General features: G+C 40.7%; 1 protein-coding gene across 1 annotated transcript in view; it reads right to left on the reverse strand.

The window, feature by feature from the left end:
* PAIP2B (poly(A) binding protein interacting protein 2B) overlaps positions 1 to 16,300 on the reverse strand; it is a 40,262-nt gene extending 23,962 nt beyond the window's left edge. The window contains exon 1 of the mRNA XM_061155670.1: positions 16,121 to 16,300. The gene's annotated coding sequence lies outside the window, so the exon portion shown is untranslated. The remainder of the gene's footprint in view (positions 1 to 16,120) is intronic.
* Positions 16,301 to 16,942: the final 642 nt, after the last annotated feature.

Here is a 16,942-nt window from a genome sequence, read left to right on the forward strand (position 1 = left end):
GGTCTATTTATAACCTTGGAAGTTTCCTGAGGACAAGAATCAAGTCTTTTACACTTTCTGTATGTGTGTTAGTCACTCAGTTGTGTCTGACTCTTTGTGACTCTATGGGGCCTACCAGGCCCCTCTGTCCATGGGATTCTCTAGGCAAGGATACTGCAGCAGGTTGCCATGATGTTCTCCAGGGGATCCTCCCAACCTAGGGATCGAACCTGGGTCTCCTGCATGGCAGACAGATTCTTTACCCTCTTGAGCTACCAGAGAAGCCCCTTTACACTTTCTAGCATGCTTTTATGTGCCCACCAAGTCTTTAATAAACAATCTGTTGACAAACTACCATTTCTAGAATGCTATATTCTAAATTTCACATCTTAGGAGGGATCTCCATGCTTTCAGGGGCCTGGACATGGGCTGAGTATTCTTCACTGAGTGTTAACAATTATTCCGCATAGCCAGTGAATGACAGTATCACTCAGGAATCTGTTTTTACAGGTTAACTTACTCCTGAGAGGGAAAAAAACCTCCTAATTCTATTCTTTGAAAATATTTTACATGTTCTTGTTTACTATTTTAGCATTTAAAAACACCAGGTGGCTATAACATTCTTTTCACTAGCTGCAGAGTCTTACCAGAGAGGATTACCTAAACTGGAAGAAATCCATAACATGAATCTCAACAAATATCACCAAAAAGGACCACATACTCATTTTATTTGATACATTTCTAGAAAAAAAGAATTGTTTTCCACATCATAGCAGGGAAAAAGGAGCTAAGCAGTTGAAATGCACGTGTAATCAGGTTAAGAAAACTGTATTCACTAGGAATCTTTTTAGGAAAGGTATCATTTAGGGTGGGAGAAACTCCTTTAAAATTAATTTGCTGTAGAAGGTGAGTCCTTGAGAGGCCAGAGTAAGAGAACTGTTTCATGGGAGAAAGTGAAAGACTTCCCTGGTTAGTGGGAACACAGTGCTGGAGTAAGGTAAAGATGAAAAAAATGAGTGGTACACTTCAGATAGTGAAAGGCCTCATACTGCATAATGTGGACTCTACCCGAAGACATTTAATTTTTTGTAAAACTACTAGGTCCATATAACGCTTAGGAGTTTGTAGGGGTTTTGGTGTGGAAATCATTGCTGAGGCAGGATTTGATGACTAAGAACAAGAATGGAACAGAAGCAGGTCATGAATTGGGAAAGTGCAGCAACCCAGAACCTCTAAGGGAAAGAGAGGGCACCACACGACAATCCAGCTACACAGAGGGAAGCACATTAGCTACCCAGATACCAGCAGGAAAAGATGAGAATAAAACAAAAGCTCTTCTACGTACTTCACTAACATTCTCTCTTAATCTCTACAGCAATCCTGTTGAGATAGATGGTCTGGTTTTTCAGATGAAATCTCCAACATTCAGAGATTAGTTTTCAAGTAAGGTGCAATCTAGTGAGTGCCAGAATTGGGGCTTAAACATGTCTTTCTGTGCCCAAAGCCCACACTCTTAGCCACTACTCTACACTCTCACACTTCTCACTTTAGTTCCAGATGGCTCAGATATAAAACTGATTTTTCTCAAAGATTGCAAATGGGAGTTGGGGGAACCAGGTTGAAGAAAAATGCCCCTCAACAAAAGGACTAGTCTATGGAAGGAAAATGCAAATGAGGTCACATCACACACCAGTGTGTTAAATCAGAATAAATTATTCCCTACCATAAGCACACTCAGCTCCATTTAATTTGAAGCTTGCCAGCACTCTGAGGTTGAGAAAGCAGACCCCAAATACGTCCATCCTACTCCATGCACAACTCCAAAATCCACAAAACTCTAAAAGCTAAAAGATTTCCATATGTTTCACGTCAAAACTCAGTTGACAGTAAAACTTGGCCTGAACTGATGTGAAGCTATATATAGCCTTCATTTAATTTACTGACAGTGAATACTCTTGCTTTCCTCAGAAACATTAATGTGTGTGACTACGGGTTCTACGCCAGACCCCCCCTGAAGCATTACATAACATACAGAGAAAGCATCTCTAAAATATGAAAAATTCTAAATTCCAAAATTTATCTAACCAAAGATTTAGGACCCTCTATGAAGCTGTATTTCAAAGTATTTAAAAGCGACTTAAAAAAATAAAAAATAAAAAAAATTTAAAAAGCAACTTAAAAAGAATGAGTAGATAAGAGATACTCAATCTTTAGGATTTCACAGACCAATCAATTTTTACAAGTATTTCGAGGACAACATAAGATTATAACTTGTTTTAACTAAATAAGGGTGATAGAAAACATCCTTGAAAAGTGAAAGTGAAAGTCGCTCAGTTGTGTCCGACTCTTTGCGACCCCATGGACTATAGAGTCCATGGAATTCTCCAGGCCAGAATACTGGAGTGGGTGGCTTTTCCCTTCTCCAGGGGATCTTCCCAACCCAGGTCTCCCACACTGTAGGTGGATTCTTCACCAGCTGAGCACAGGGAAGCCTAAGAATACTGGAGTGGGTAGCCTATCGCTTCTCCAGCAGATCTTCCCGACCCAGGAATTGAACCAGGGTCTCCTGCATTGCAGGCGGATTCTTTACCAACTGAGCTACGAGGGAAGCCCAGAAAACATCCTTATCAACATAATTGTATAAAAGGATATTTTAAACACCACAAAATATAAAAAGGTCTTAATTTAATGCAAAAACTTCTAATTCTTTGTATTGAATAAAAACACTATGTGGTCCTAACTTTATCTTACCACCTGCCTGACTGCTGAGTTGCATCAGTCGTGTGTATCTCTATGCGACCCCATGGACTGTAGCCCGCCAGGCTCCTCTGTCCATGGGATTCTCCAGGCAAGAATATTCTAGCGGGTTGCCATGCCCTCCTTCAGGGGAGCTTCCCGACTCAGGGATAGGACCCGCATCTCTATGTCTCCTGCATTGGGAGGTGGGTTCTTTACCACTAGCGCCAGCTGGGAAGCCCTTTATCACTGCTGGTGAAAATTCACCTAGGACCAGCACTGGTACAGCCTGAGGCATGAGTCCATCTGGCTACAAAAGATTTCTTCAGGAAGTTGTTAAAAATGCAGCCCCCAGGCTCCATTCTATCAGACCAAGATTCAGGTCTCTGGGTGGGGCCCACAAACACACCGTACGTTAGAAAGCCAGTGGTTGTGCCACGAGCTTCAGAAGCAGGGGCCTGACCTCTAGGATATAGTTCTCCTCTCCTTTTCCTCCTCCTAATCCTCCTCTGTGGGGGTGGGAGGAAAACGAGCATGTTTCCCAGCAGGGAGTCTGTCCCACCCACTGTCTGCAATACCAGTTATTCCTCCAGCAGTCAATGAGGGACCAGCTGGTCAACTTGACAGCTACGGGCGTCAGCAGTGGAACAACAGAAACGAGGTAGCAGACAAGTGAGAAAAACTTGTTGAAGCAAAACTCCTTCAGGAAAAGGTGTGGCTTCCAGAGTTGATGCCTAAATTCAGAACAAGTATCTTTGTCTTTAGCTAAAATAACCATAATTTAAAAATATATATATTTCATATATGTACGTATGTGTGTGTGTAGATGTGTGCATATATTTGTGTATTCCTTCATAGCTGTCTTCTGCACCCAGCTTCTATGCCAGGTCTATGATTTTGGCCTTCATTTTTTATCTTCAGAAGGATTATGAGAATTACTAGTATCACCTCAAACAATGTAATGCCTAACCACTTAAAAAATCCATAAGATGCCTGATGGTTTTTTTTTTTCTGTTTTTTTTTTTTTGCCTGATGTTTTATGAAGCAGATGATATTCTCCAACATATAAAATAATTCCAGTGAGTTTTCTTTTTCAAAAATAGTTTTTCTTATTCTCTTAAATGACTGTTTAAAAAATTTTAAGAATAAATATAGCTAATATCTTTAAAAACACACAAAACTTTCATTTTAATAAGCACTCAAAGCACTTTCCCAGTTAAAACAAACATCAGCCCTTCTAAAGCAAGGCTAAATGTTAAGTGGAGAATACAGAAGAGACATAACCCCCATTCTTACAGGATTAATCACTTAATCCTATTTGACCAGAATCCCCTGGTCTCTAAGCTTTTTGCAAATGAAATAAAATTTCTCACTTGATATTTGGCTAGGATTTCCAATCATGAAACAAGAATTATGTCATATCCCTATATACTGCTCATTACCTGAACTCAGACACTATGCTTAGCAGCAACAGTTGAGTCTTTCATGATCTGCTCCATAACCTCCTCACTTGTTACACTCCCAGACTAAATTCAGCTTTCTTCTAGAACCAGATTTCTAGAATTTATAGAAATTAGTATACAGCAATGGTTCTCAAAATTTAGTCCCTGGTCCAGCAGCATCAGTATCACCTGGGAACGTGTTAGAAATGCAAACTACCAGGCCCCAGCCTAGACCTGTGGAATCAGAAACTCTGGGTGGGGCCCAGCAATGTGACTCTGAAGCACCACTGGTTTACAGCAAGTAGAAAAACGGGTTTCCTTCTATATGTCCAAAGCCAGGGGTACTGTATACTCTATCTTGACATGGAATAAAGACATCCAATTAAGACATACTTTCCTCACAACTCCCACCCTCAAGTTAACAAGTCAGATAACAAAACAAGCTGCAAGCAGAGATTTAGTTTGAAATAGATGCTTAACAGGCATCAGTTCTCATCCAGTCTGATTTCACGCAATACATTTACATCCTCTTACATCCAAGTTCTAAAAAAAGATCTTCAGAATATGTGCCTCATATACTTATAGTGATTCTGTAACAAAACATCAACTAGGTCTGAAGATATCAAACTTACTAAAGAAGAAAAGTGGAATTATTTGCTATTAGAACTCCATTGCATTCAACAGGGAGTTCAAGTTTAGGACTTCTTTCACCTTTATACTTTCCAAGTTAATAGAATTAAACCAGAATTCTCCATTCTTCAAAAGCTTCTAGCTAGGTAGAATTTTACTGCATGACCTTGCTTTCAATGGTGACTGAAAAGCCCTGGTATGCACATTTAGTATATGTAGACAGTTACATCTGGTAAACTCTCAGATGGTGAGTGCAACCTCAGCACAAGCCTAGGTAATGGACACTGAGAACGCCACTATCAAAAGCAAACTCTCAAATAATTACACTCTTTTCTGCTCCTGTTTACACTATACTAAAATCTCATACACGCGTGCTAAGTTGCTTCAGTCGTGTCAAATTCTGTGCGATACTGTGGACTGTAGCCTGCCAGGTTCCTCTGTCCATGGGATTCTCCAGGCAAGAACACCACAGTGGGTTGCCCTCCTCCAGGGGATCTTTCTGATCCAGAGATCAAACCTGCGTCTCTTAAGTCTCCTGCATTAGCAGGTGTGTTCTTTACCACCAGCGCCACTTGGGAAGCCCTATTAAAACCTCACTTTCCCTGATTTTAATGCATTCTAAAGGATGGGCAAGACCAGTCTACAGTCCACAAAGTATACTTTCAAAAAGCAGGTAATCCCCATGAACTGGTTCAGAACACAAACAAATGAAGAGAACCTTCTGATGATTAGTACACAGGTTTGTGCGTGCCAAGTTGCTTCAGTTGTGTCTGACTTTGTGTGACGCTATGGGCCACAGCCTGCCAGGCTCCTCTGTCCATGGGATTCTCCAGGCAAGAATCCTGGAAAGGGCTTCCATTTCCTTCTCCAGGGGATCTTCCCGATCCAGGGATGGAACCTGTGTCTCTTATGTTTGCTGCATTGGCAGGCAGGTTCTTTACCACTAGAGCCGTCTGGGAAGCCCACAGTATACAGGTAGCTCAACACATTAAACAGAACAAAAATAACACAAAAGAAAATCACAGATCAATTTCCATGCTATAAGAACAAACCTAAGGATACCAAGGGCTTCCCTAGTAGCTTAGCTGGTAAAGAATCTGCCTGCAATGCAGGAGACCCCAGTTTGATTCCTGGGTTGGGAAGATCTGCTGGAGAAGGGATAGGCTACACTCCATTATTCTTGGGCTTCCCTTGTGGCTTAACTGGTAAAGAATCTGCTTGCAATGCAGGAGACATGGGTTTGATCCCTGGGTTGGGAAGATCCCCTGGAGAAGGGAATGGCTTCCCACTTCAGTATTCTGGCCTGGAGAATTCTATGGACTGTATAGTCCATGGGGTCGCAAAGAGCTGGACATGACTGAGCGACTTTCACTTATGGATACCAAGGACGGAAGGAGAGTGGGATAAAATGATAGATTGGGATGGACATATATACACTACTATGTATAAAGTGCACTTCCCAGGTGGTGCTATTGGTACAGAACTCGCCTGCCAATGCAGGAGACTCAAGAGATGCAGGTTTGATCCCTGAATTGAGAAGATCCCCTGGAGGAGGGCATGACAGCCCACTGCAAGCCTGGAGGATCCCATGGACAGAGGAGCCTGGCAGGCCACAGTCCATAGGGTCGCAAATAGCGGGACTCAGCCGAAGCAACTTAGCATGCACACACATGTATAAAATAGATAACTAAGGATAACCTACTGTAAGCACAGGGAACTCTACTCAATGCTTTGTGTGACCTAAATGGGAAGGAAACCCAAATAAGAGGGGATATATGTATATGTATAGCTGATTTCCCCTTATTGTACAGGAGAAACTAAAACAACATTTTAAAGCAACTGTACTCCATTAAAATTAAAAAACAAAAACAAAAACTAACTCCATAAGTATGCCAGAACTATTTTAACTAAGAAATGTCATGGGCTCTAGATTGAACAACCAGGGAACAGTGAGTTAGTATGTGAAAAACTTGTTAATTTTCAAACTAGCAGACTTCACTGAAAATTAATTAATTTTTTTTGAAAATTAATTTAAATGTGTTATGAGGTTGGAGCCCTAACAATATTCACATATCTTTTGATGAACTCAGCCTTATTTATGTTATTTGGAAAATTTAATGCTATTTGTGTTCCGTAAGTTAAGAATGTCTTAAATATACTTTTAGAGACAATATTTTTAAAACATTTTCCACGCTACAAACATATAATTTCAAATAAAACAGGATCAAATAAAACCAAATTATTTAAAAATAAAGCAAAACAAAAAAGTTATGATCAAATAGGGTTCAGCCCAGAAATGCAAGGATGGTCTAAAACTAAGAAATAGGAAAAAAAAAAAAAACAAAAAAACTCTACCTCAGCATCTCAACAATTAAAGAAAAATAGATATTATAATTCTATTTTTGGAAAGGTTTATATGCATAAAAAGGTCCAAAATCAAAAAATAGAATGTTTTGGGTGGCAAAATTAAAGATATTTTTCCTTTTATTTTGCATTCTGAATTATTACTTTAAAAAGTGTGGTTTTTATAATCAGGGACAAATGTTCTTTTCTTATTCTTATATTTTCTAATGTATGTATGTGCCGTATAAACTAGAGGGCTTGAATTTCCTGCCTCTTGAGGTAGCTCAGACCACTTTGGGAATGTGCACTAAACAAAACTGCCCTATCTTCCTTTTTTAAAGGTCCTTCTATAGTGACACAGGAAAAAAAAAAAATTAGGTAAGTTTAAAAATATTAGAAATGTAAATACAATTAAAAATAATACATATGCATATGAAAAAACACAAGTGAATATTAAAAAAAAGCAGCTATTGAAGCAATGGGGACTGCCATTTGGCAGTTTCAATATTTTTTTAAATATACAAAACCGAGTAAACAAGAAAAATAAAGCTGCGAAATCTTTCCTGGGGCCTCTCTTGCAATCTTTTCCACTATACTAATAACTATGTATTCACCTGATACTAAAGAGATGGGCAGCACCTCAGATCCTTTTTTCTCCTCTCTTTCTCTTCACTCCATTTCATCCATTCTTTCATTTATTCACTCATTTTTTTGAAAAGGTAATACAAACATATGATTCAAAAAATTTTTATTTATACATATATGGGCTTCCCAGGTGGCCCTAGTGATAAAGAACCTGCCTGCCAATGAAGGAGACATGAGAGACATGGGTTTGATCCCTGGGTCGGGAAGGTCCCCTAGAGGAGGGCATGGCAACCCACTGCAGTATTCTTGCCTGGAGAATCCCATGGACAGAGGGTCCTCGTGGGCTACAGTCCACAGGGTTGCACAGAGACACGACTGAAGCAGCTTAGCACGCATGCATATGTAAAGGCATATACAGTGAAATCTGATTCCCACTTCTATTTCTTTCATTGGTTTCTTATATATCATTTCAGAATTTCTTTTTGCAAATTATAAGCAATATATATTCTTATTCTACCCTTGTTTTTCTCTTCCTCATTCTTCTTACAGCTATACAATATTCCATGGTTTTGGATGTATCAAGGTTTACTTAACTAGCTCCTGTTGATACACTGGAGTTATCCTTTTCATGCAACTACAAACAATACCAAGCATAACTATGTAAATACATTAAGCTCATTTCTGAATGTGTCTTTCATGACACTTCTGAAGTGGTACAGGATATTAAATTACTGCAAGGTGACTCATTTCACCAGGCAGAGAAGTCAGCTCCTATTCTCATTATACATAGCAATATGTAGCAAAAGACTTAACAATTCCTTGGACCAAGCAAATGTACTCTTAGGGGACCTAGAAAAATAAAGTGACCCCAACAAAACACCCAAGATAAACCTGTTACTATTAAATACTGCATATGCCCACACTAATATGCATAGAAAGTATACATCCATCAAAATGTTAACCATTGTCTCAGTATGGTAGATCTATGAAATGCTTTGTAGCTTTTCCCTATCAATACTTTTTAATTTTACTGTGGACAATAAGTACTATTTTTATAAAATAAAATTAAAAACTAAAAATGTTAATGAAAATTAAACTGGATGCATTTCTTCAGTCTGTCTTTTATTTGTATATGACTTCAGAATTCATGAAGTGTTTATATGCATCATTTAATTCTTATATTACCCCTATGTACTTTCATTTTGTCAAAATGGGAAAGGAAAAAAATGTAAAAAGAGGCTACAGATGGTGAGGCAGTTGTTTCCCAAGGTCATTCAGATAGAAAGTTGGCAGAGACAAATCTCAAACATAGATCTTTTGACTTCAAATTCATATAAAAAACATGATCATTGCTTCCTTAGTTTTAACAACACCTTGGGAGTTAATCATAATCAGAATTTGACAGATGAACTAAAATTATGCAGCAAGATCATTAATTAATTCTCATATAACCAAATCTTATTGAAAAGAAAACACTGGCAATCATCCCCTGAAATTCCAGAGTCAGAAAAGGGTGTGGATTTTCAGTATGCTCTTAAAATGCCCTACTAGAAAAATATATGTCTAATATGGCCTAAAATGAATGCAAAATAAAAGCAGCATTCTCTCAAGGTGGAAGAGTACCATTCCAAGAAGGCCTCTGCCTCCCCCCACCACTGACTCCTGCTCTGGTTCTATACCTTCCCACGGTGTGTCTGATCACTTTATAGAATTTCAAAATATTAACAAGCCATACTTTTCAAGGGAGGAGGTGATCATATAATAATCATTTTTAAAATTTGGGACACATTGACCAAGATGATAATAACTTGGCTAGAATGTATTCTTTCTCTCCAAATGTCTCTCCTTCTTATCTATGAGATTATAGAATTATACATTATTTTACATTATACATTACATGCATACATATTATGTATACATACATACATGTATACATATTATACATTACATTACATAATTATACATTACAGTGGACATAGAGACTACTGATAAATCTTGGTTTGGTAAAAATACATTTTAATTCATCATTCCTCAAATTCTGTCTCATATAATTCTGTTCCAAAAGATGTTTAGGTATGCTGTGGGGGTGGGCAGAATACAATGTAGCCCTTTTGGAGAGCCATGACTCACAAAGGATGTTAATATAATAAAGACTTTAGAGATGCCCTGCATTTCAGAAAACTTTAACCCAGTTTATTTTGACACAAAATTCTACTGTGGCATAACTATTCACATTTTATGCTCACAGACACTGCCTGAACATATCTAACTATTAACTGAAGGCCCAAAACAGATATAGCAAAAAGGGATAATTCTTAAAGTCTTTCCTACCACTAATTGTCTTCACAAAGTCCCTAATTTTGGTCTAGTGCACTCCTAACTCTTCACCCACCAAGGCACAGCTCAAATACCACCTCACTTGAGAAATCTTCCTCCAGCGTTTCATATTATGAAATACTCCTTTCTCCTGGGTCAGACAGCACTTTATTACCATCTCTATTACCTTACTTACACAATAAATCATTTATCTGTCTCCCTGGTAGCTTGTAAGCCTCTTGAGAGTAAGTTTGATTACATTTTCAGCACCTTGAACAGTGCACACACATAATGACCTTCATGATGAATTCACTACAGTGTAATAGTTCCCAAAAGTCAGTATTTGTATTTCTAAACTGTTGACACTCTGCCAACAACCTGAAGATATTATACTTTCTCCCTAAAATTTGCATCTGTTACTGAGAAGGTATGATCATAAGTTAATTCAGTTGTGACATGCCTTCCGACCAAGCCCACTGATAGTTTTTTGGTTTTCGTTTGCTGTTTTAATCTGCTAGGAGTATATAATAAACTTCATTATCTTTTTATATCTATGTGCCTTTGTACCTGCTAGTCCCTATTTGGAATGCTGCCTCAAGGTTTTATTCATCTAGAAAACCTTCCTACTCATTCTTTTTTTTTTTTTTTTTTCTACTCATTCTTTAAGAACCAGCTTAAGCAGTATTTTCTCTGGGAAGCTTTCCTATCCTTCCATCCTCTCAGGAAGAGTTAAGGAATTCCTTAAGTCAGACATTTGTGCATTTATTACCATGCCTCAGGCACAGAGCTAAGTACCCAGGATAAAGGATGAAGATGTTAACCCTCCCTCATGGAGAATAGTCTAGTAAAGAAGACAGCCATATAAACAAATAACCACACTATAATAACGTCAAATGCAACATCAAAAGGAAGATCTATGCAATATTTGACATGTAACAATCCCTTTGTTAGGTGCTTTATTAGACACTGTCTATGATCATGGTAGGCAAGTATTTTAATAGGACAGAAGTCCATGAAATTCTAAGGACCGCTCTATAATCAGTTGTTTTCTGAAGAAACTGTCATCAAGGGGTTCTTTCTGTATATGCTACAGTCTGTGTCATAGATAATACATGAAACCAATCCTACTTCTTTGGCTACAAACTCCTGGACTAAACTCAGAACTCTAAGGACAATCTACAGGCTGAACGTGAGGAAGATCACTTAGGACATGGCTTGGTTCAAAATTTTGCTGTATAGGAGTCCTCCATTTTGTAAGGTGACAAAAGAATCCAATCAGATACTCTCTCTTAGGAAACACAAATGTTGAGTGAACAAAACAAAAGAAAGCAGGTCTTCAGAGCTTAAATTCTAAACCTATCCTAAAACTGAAAGCACTAGGGCCAACAGACAATATGGTGGCAAAGATGATATTCCATTATAGTTACATTAAACCCTCATCATCAAAAGTAATATGTGTGTGTCTCTTCCTCTCAACCAACAAGGGCCTAGCACATCAGATCACCACTTCTGAAATCAGGAAACAGGCTCTAAAAGTTCAACAGCCCCTCAGATTGGGAGAAAATAATAGCAAACGAAGCAACAGACAAAGGATTAATCTCAAAAATATACAAGCAACTCCTGCAGCTCAATTCCAGAAAAGTAAATGATCCAATCAAAAAATAGGCCAAAGAACTAAACAGACATTTCTCCAAAGAAGACATACAGATGGCTAACAAACACATGAAAAGATGCTCAACATCACTCATTATCAGAGAAATGCAAATCAAAACCTCAATGAGGTACCATTACACGCTTAGTCAGGATGGCTGCTATCCAAAAGTCTACAAGCAATAAGTCCTGGAGAGGGTGTGGAGAAAAGGGAACCCTCTTACACTGTTGGTGGGAATGCAAACTAGTACAGCCGCTATGGAAAACAGTGTGGAGATTCCTTAAAAAACTGGAAATAGAACTGCCATATGACTCAGCAATACCACTTCTGGGCATACACACTGAGGAAACCAGATCTGAAAGAGACACGTGCACCCCAATGTTCATCGCAGCACTGTTTATAATAGCCAGGACATGGAAGCAACCTAGATGCCCATCAGCAGACGAATGGATAAGGAAGCTGTGGTACATATACACCATGGAATATTACTCAGCCATTAAAAATAATTCATTTGAATCAGTTCTAATGAGATGGATGAAACTGGAGCCCATTATACAGAGTGAAGTAAGCCAGAAAGATAAAGACCAATACAGTATACTAACGCATATACATGGAATTTAGAAAGATGGTAACGATAACCCTATATGCAAAACAGAAAAAGAGACACAGATGTACAAAACAGAATTTTGGACTCTGTGGGAGAAGGCGAGGGTGGGATGTTTCAAGAGAACAGCATTGAAACATGTATATTATCTAGGGTGAAACAGATCACCAGCCCAGGCTGGGTGCATGAGACAAGTGCTCGGGCCTGGTGCACTGGGAAGACCCAGAGGGATCGGGTGGAGAGGGAGGTGGGAGGGGGGATCGGGACGGGGAATACATGTAAATCCATGGCTGATTCATGTCAATGTATGACAAAAACCACTACAATACTGTAAAGTAATTAGCCTCCAACTAATAAAAATAAATGGGAAAAAATAAAAAAGTTCAACAGCTTGACCAAAGTCACTCAGGTGGTAGGTGGCAAACACAGAAATTAAAGACCAGATCAATCTGATCCTTCTATAATATCCCACCAACTATATGAGTAAACAGCCTCAAAATCAACCAATGACAAGTAGAGAGGCTCAAAAGGCAGAGTATATGCATGGAGTAGAAGAGAAATGTACTGGAAATCAGTATGTTAAGAGGATGTGAAGTGGGAGGGGCCGCACAGGGCTTTATCTTGGTCAAACTAATCTCTAATTCCAAACTAGACCTCTCTCCTGAGCTCCAGACTGTTAGCCGTCTGTCTCTGTTATTCAAACGGAGCATCTACAAGGGAGCACCTTAGTCTCTAGTTTGTACACCACAGTCTAAAACAGAGCTTGGCTTACAGTAAGTGCTCAATAAATATTTGCTGAATAAATGAATAAGAGAATGAATTCTCAAAAATAATTCTACAGTGAGTTGCAGGGACAGTTGCCCTGAAATAGATTCCAGGGCTCATTCGCAAGTACACTGGATCCTCATTATTTGTGGATCCTCTATTTGCGAACTTGCCTACTTGCTAAAATTTACTTGCAACCTCTACATCAACACTGATGGTGCTTTTGCAGTCATTCACGGACATGCATAGAGAGGCAAAAATTTTGAGTCATTCCTGAGTATGTTCCCAGATAAGGTCAAACTAGGCAGTGCTCTGCCTTTTAGTTTCAGCTTTTGTGGGGATGACAAAGGACGCAGGTCAGTAGAGGGCAGTGCAGTGCAGGAAGCTCTGGCTTGAGGGGGGTGGGGTGGGGGTGGGGGGGCAGCCAGCCGAGCAGGGTTTCAATCTGAACTCTGGCACTATTGGGGGTTGGCCTCACGTAAGTCATTTAACACTTCTGCACCTCATTTTCTCTTCTGTAAAATAAAGAAATAGAATCTACCAGAATTGAGTTGTATTTAGGAAAAGATTCAAATCTATGTGAGATATGAACATACTTTCCCTAGGAGCAATCGTTCAGGATTCACTAATTTAGTGCTCTGTGTGATTTTACATATTCTCATGAATAGTGAGAATCAACTAATTATTTATAATGAGGTAACAAAAAATACAGATAATAATTATTTGAATGGAGGGGAGGCAGTGTGAGGCTTCAGTAAGATTTTCAAGTAGGACCTCACCAGGCACAGAAGGTACAGAAAAGTCTTTTAAGAGAGAACAGTACCTACAGAGAAAAGCCCAGATATGTGAAAGAAGCAGGTAGTTTGGGAAAAGGCACTTCAGAAGGTCTACAGCAATAGGACGTGAGGCGAGAACACCATGCCACATTGCTTCTCCATGCCCTGTACACATCTTACACTATGGAACCTCTCCTTCCACATCTAATTCTTGGTTTACAGGTCTCTCTTCCACCAAACTATGAGCTCCTTAAAGGCAAGGTCTCTAGAAGAAATCGTAGTTATGGTTCTAAATTTGCGAAGGAGTAATTACCAGGCACAAATACATCTGAAAAGATGGTACAAAAAAGAAGTTTGGTTTTCAACTACACCTTATACTAACTCACAGTAGTGTAATAACCAATTCATAGGTTTATAATTTGTCTAGGACTTTTATTTGATGATTGCTAATAATTCTGTCATAATTTTGTTGCTGTGTTCTAGACATCTAGGCATTTATTAGAGCAGTTTTAAGATTTTCCTCTTTTCAGTGTGATTTTCCATATTAACAGGGCTCAAACATATGGTCCATTAGACAATGCTGCCTCTTCAGATTAAAGACTCCTTTTAATTCTATTAGACTTCTCTACATACAAGATACAGTTTTACCATAGTAAAATACAAGGCAGTATTGATACGTGTCACAAATAAGATAAGGAAAACAACAAGAATTTTTCACAAAGGCTTGTAAAATTCTGGCTAAAACACAGCAGACACAACGTTAAACTCACTGCTTACATTTCCCCACTAAGAACTAGGAAGAATAACTTGAATTTATGTAAAGTCGTGAAACTAAGCACAGTTTGAATCTACAAGGCTTCGGACACCTGTATTTTCTTTCTTCCTCCCTTCCCCCATGCACAGAGGATAAAAGACCAATCTGGCTCATCCCCATACTTCAATTTCCTCCATCCCCTCAAACAAAATCCTCACCGTCCAACATCCAAATTAATATTTTCAAAACCCTAAAGTCTCAATCAAAACTGAGTATGATAGGTTATTTTTTCCTCATAAAAATTCTTGGCATATTTTATTTAGGCATAACATAGTTTGTACCATCTAGAAACATATGGCTAGAACCACCACTAATGAAACCCAAACTATTATGAAAGTGAATCCAAATTCTCTGTGAAAGGGGAATACAAAATGCTGTTTTTAAAGAGATTAATACTGTATTATCCAAATCACAGTGCTATACAGCCAAAATATGTCCTATATTTTATGACTAAGTAGAGTAGTCAAGCCATTACTTACACTGCAAACTCTCCCACACCCCAGTTAAGCTGTTTCAAGTATAACCCAATTCTATTTGAATAAAAATAATAATAATACATTTAAAACTTTCTTGCTGCCAGTAAACCCTTCTCATTTGCGTTTTCAAAAATGATCACCAAACAACTATAATGGGGCAGATTTCATAAAGGATATAATGATCAAGTGCCATTTTCAGGAGGGCAAGAAGCGGCTACCATTAACAAACTGATTAAAAGTCCCCAACCTTCAAAAGCTCCCCGTACTGTATATTCCGCGTCTCTTGGGTTCACCTTCCAGCTGCCTGGTAGGGGCAAGTGGAAAATGTTAGTTTCTATGAGAGATGAGGACGAAATATAGGGGATGGGAGGGAGCAAAGGGCCGACTCGCTGAAGGGAAGGATGAAGAGAAGTGACCAAGGTCCCTAACTCTCAAGAGGTATCAACAATGAAGTCTAGAATAACGCGGGAAGCGGAGAGTGATTAAGAAACGCAAATAAGGCGGCGGGGGCGGTGGTTGGGGTGGGGGGTCCCGCGAATGGGGGAAGGGCGAAGTGCGCAACTCCTCCACCCTCCCGCCTCCGAGAGAAGGACCGCAGGAGGCAGCACTGGTCATTTTGCCTAGCAGTGTGGCACCCACTCGGGCAGTAAAAGGACACGCAAGCCTGAGACTTCAGTCCGAGTATTAGAAGGGGGCTGGGGGGTGGGGCAGGGGTCAGGGAAGTTGAGGGCGGGGTTGGAATACCGCGCGGGTGCGGGGAGAAAGGGACCACAGACCGCCCCGCGCCCCCGAGGGCCAGGGGCTGACCCCAGCGGTCGCCCCTTCTCGTCGAGGGCCGCGACGTGGGACCTGCCGGCTTACCCTCCCCACAGGAGCTCGGGCAGACAGGCGCCGCCCCTCACAGCCCCGAGGGCAGCGCAGAGGGAGGCGCAGGGCCCCCCAGAGCCGGGAGAGCGGTGCTTCCCGTGGGTTCTCTCTCCGGCAGCCCGGCGCGCGAGCCCACCTGCGTTAACTAGAAGCCCCTCCTCCGGACCGTCCTCCGCTACTCTTCCGAGAACCTCAGCCGTCGCCGCAGAGGTCGCCGTCGCCAGAACAGTCTCGGTCCCTAGTACCAAGGCGCGAGCCACAGAACCGGGGGAGCGCCTCTACCACTCGTCAGGTTACCTCGTACTGCACACTGGCTTCTCACCCCGCCCCCGGACCCAAGCCATTGGTTGCTGGGCACCGCCCCATTTGTCTATTGGACCAAAGAGGATGCCGCTCAGTCACCTAGAAGGGCACGTGTGCTGGTGATTGGCCTAAATGAGAAGCAGTTCCCGCCCACTCCCTCAGAGATATCAGCTTCTGATTGGTACTAATGCCTGTCTTTTCGCTCCCTTCGTTCTTTCCCTCCGGGTGGAGCGTCTGCTTGCGAGAGGCACCAGCTCTGATAGGCTGAAAAGACGCTATGCTTTTCCCGGATAAGGCACTGGGCCAAGGATCCGTCCGGCCCCACGTGGGGGAGGAGCCCAAGGCCCAGCATCTCTGGGTTTGTTTACACAGGCTCCTGCTCCTGTTTCCTTCCATTGGCTGAAACAGCAGCAGCCGCTCCCACCGGGTTGCGCCAGTCAGTCTAGCGTGGTGCGGGAGGGGCCGGACGGGGCATGGAGGCGGGCTTCCCTGGGATTTCCCCAGCTGTCAATTACCAAGGGAGGTGCTTTGAGGAAGGCTGGCTGGAACCTGATGCAGCCCTCCGTTGAAAAAATTTGGGAACTTGGGCTTTTTGGAGGGACTGGAGGGAAGGAGAGGGGCTCTTCTATATGTCCAGAGACAAATCTAGCTTCTT

Source organism: Dama dama, chromosome 11, assembly GCF_033118175.1.
Source record: "Dama dama isolate Ldn47 chromosome 11, ASM3311817v1, whole genome shotgun sequence".
NCBI lineage: Eukaryota > Metazoa > Chordata > Mammalia > Artiodactyla > Cervidae > Dama > Dama dama.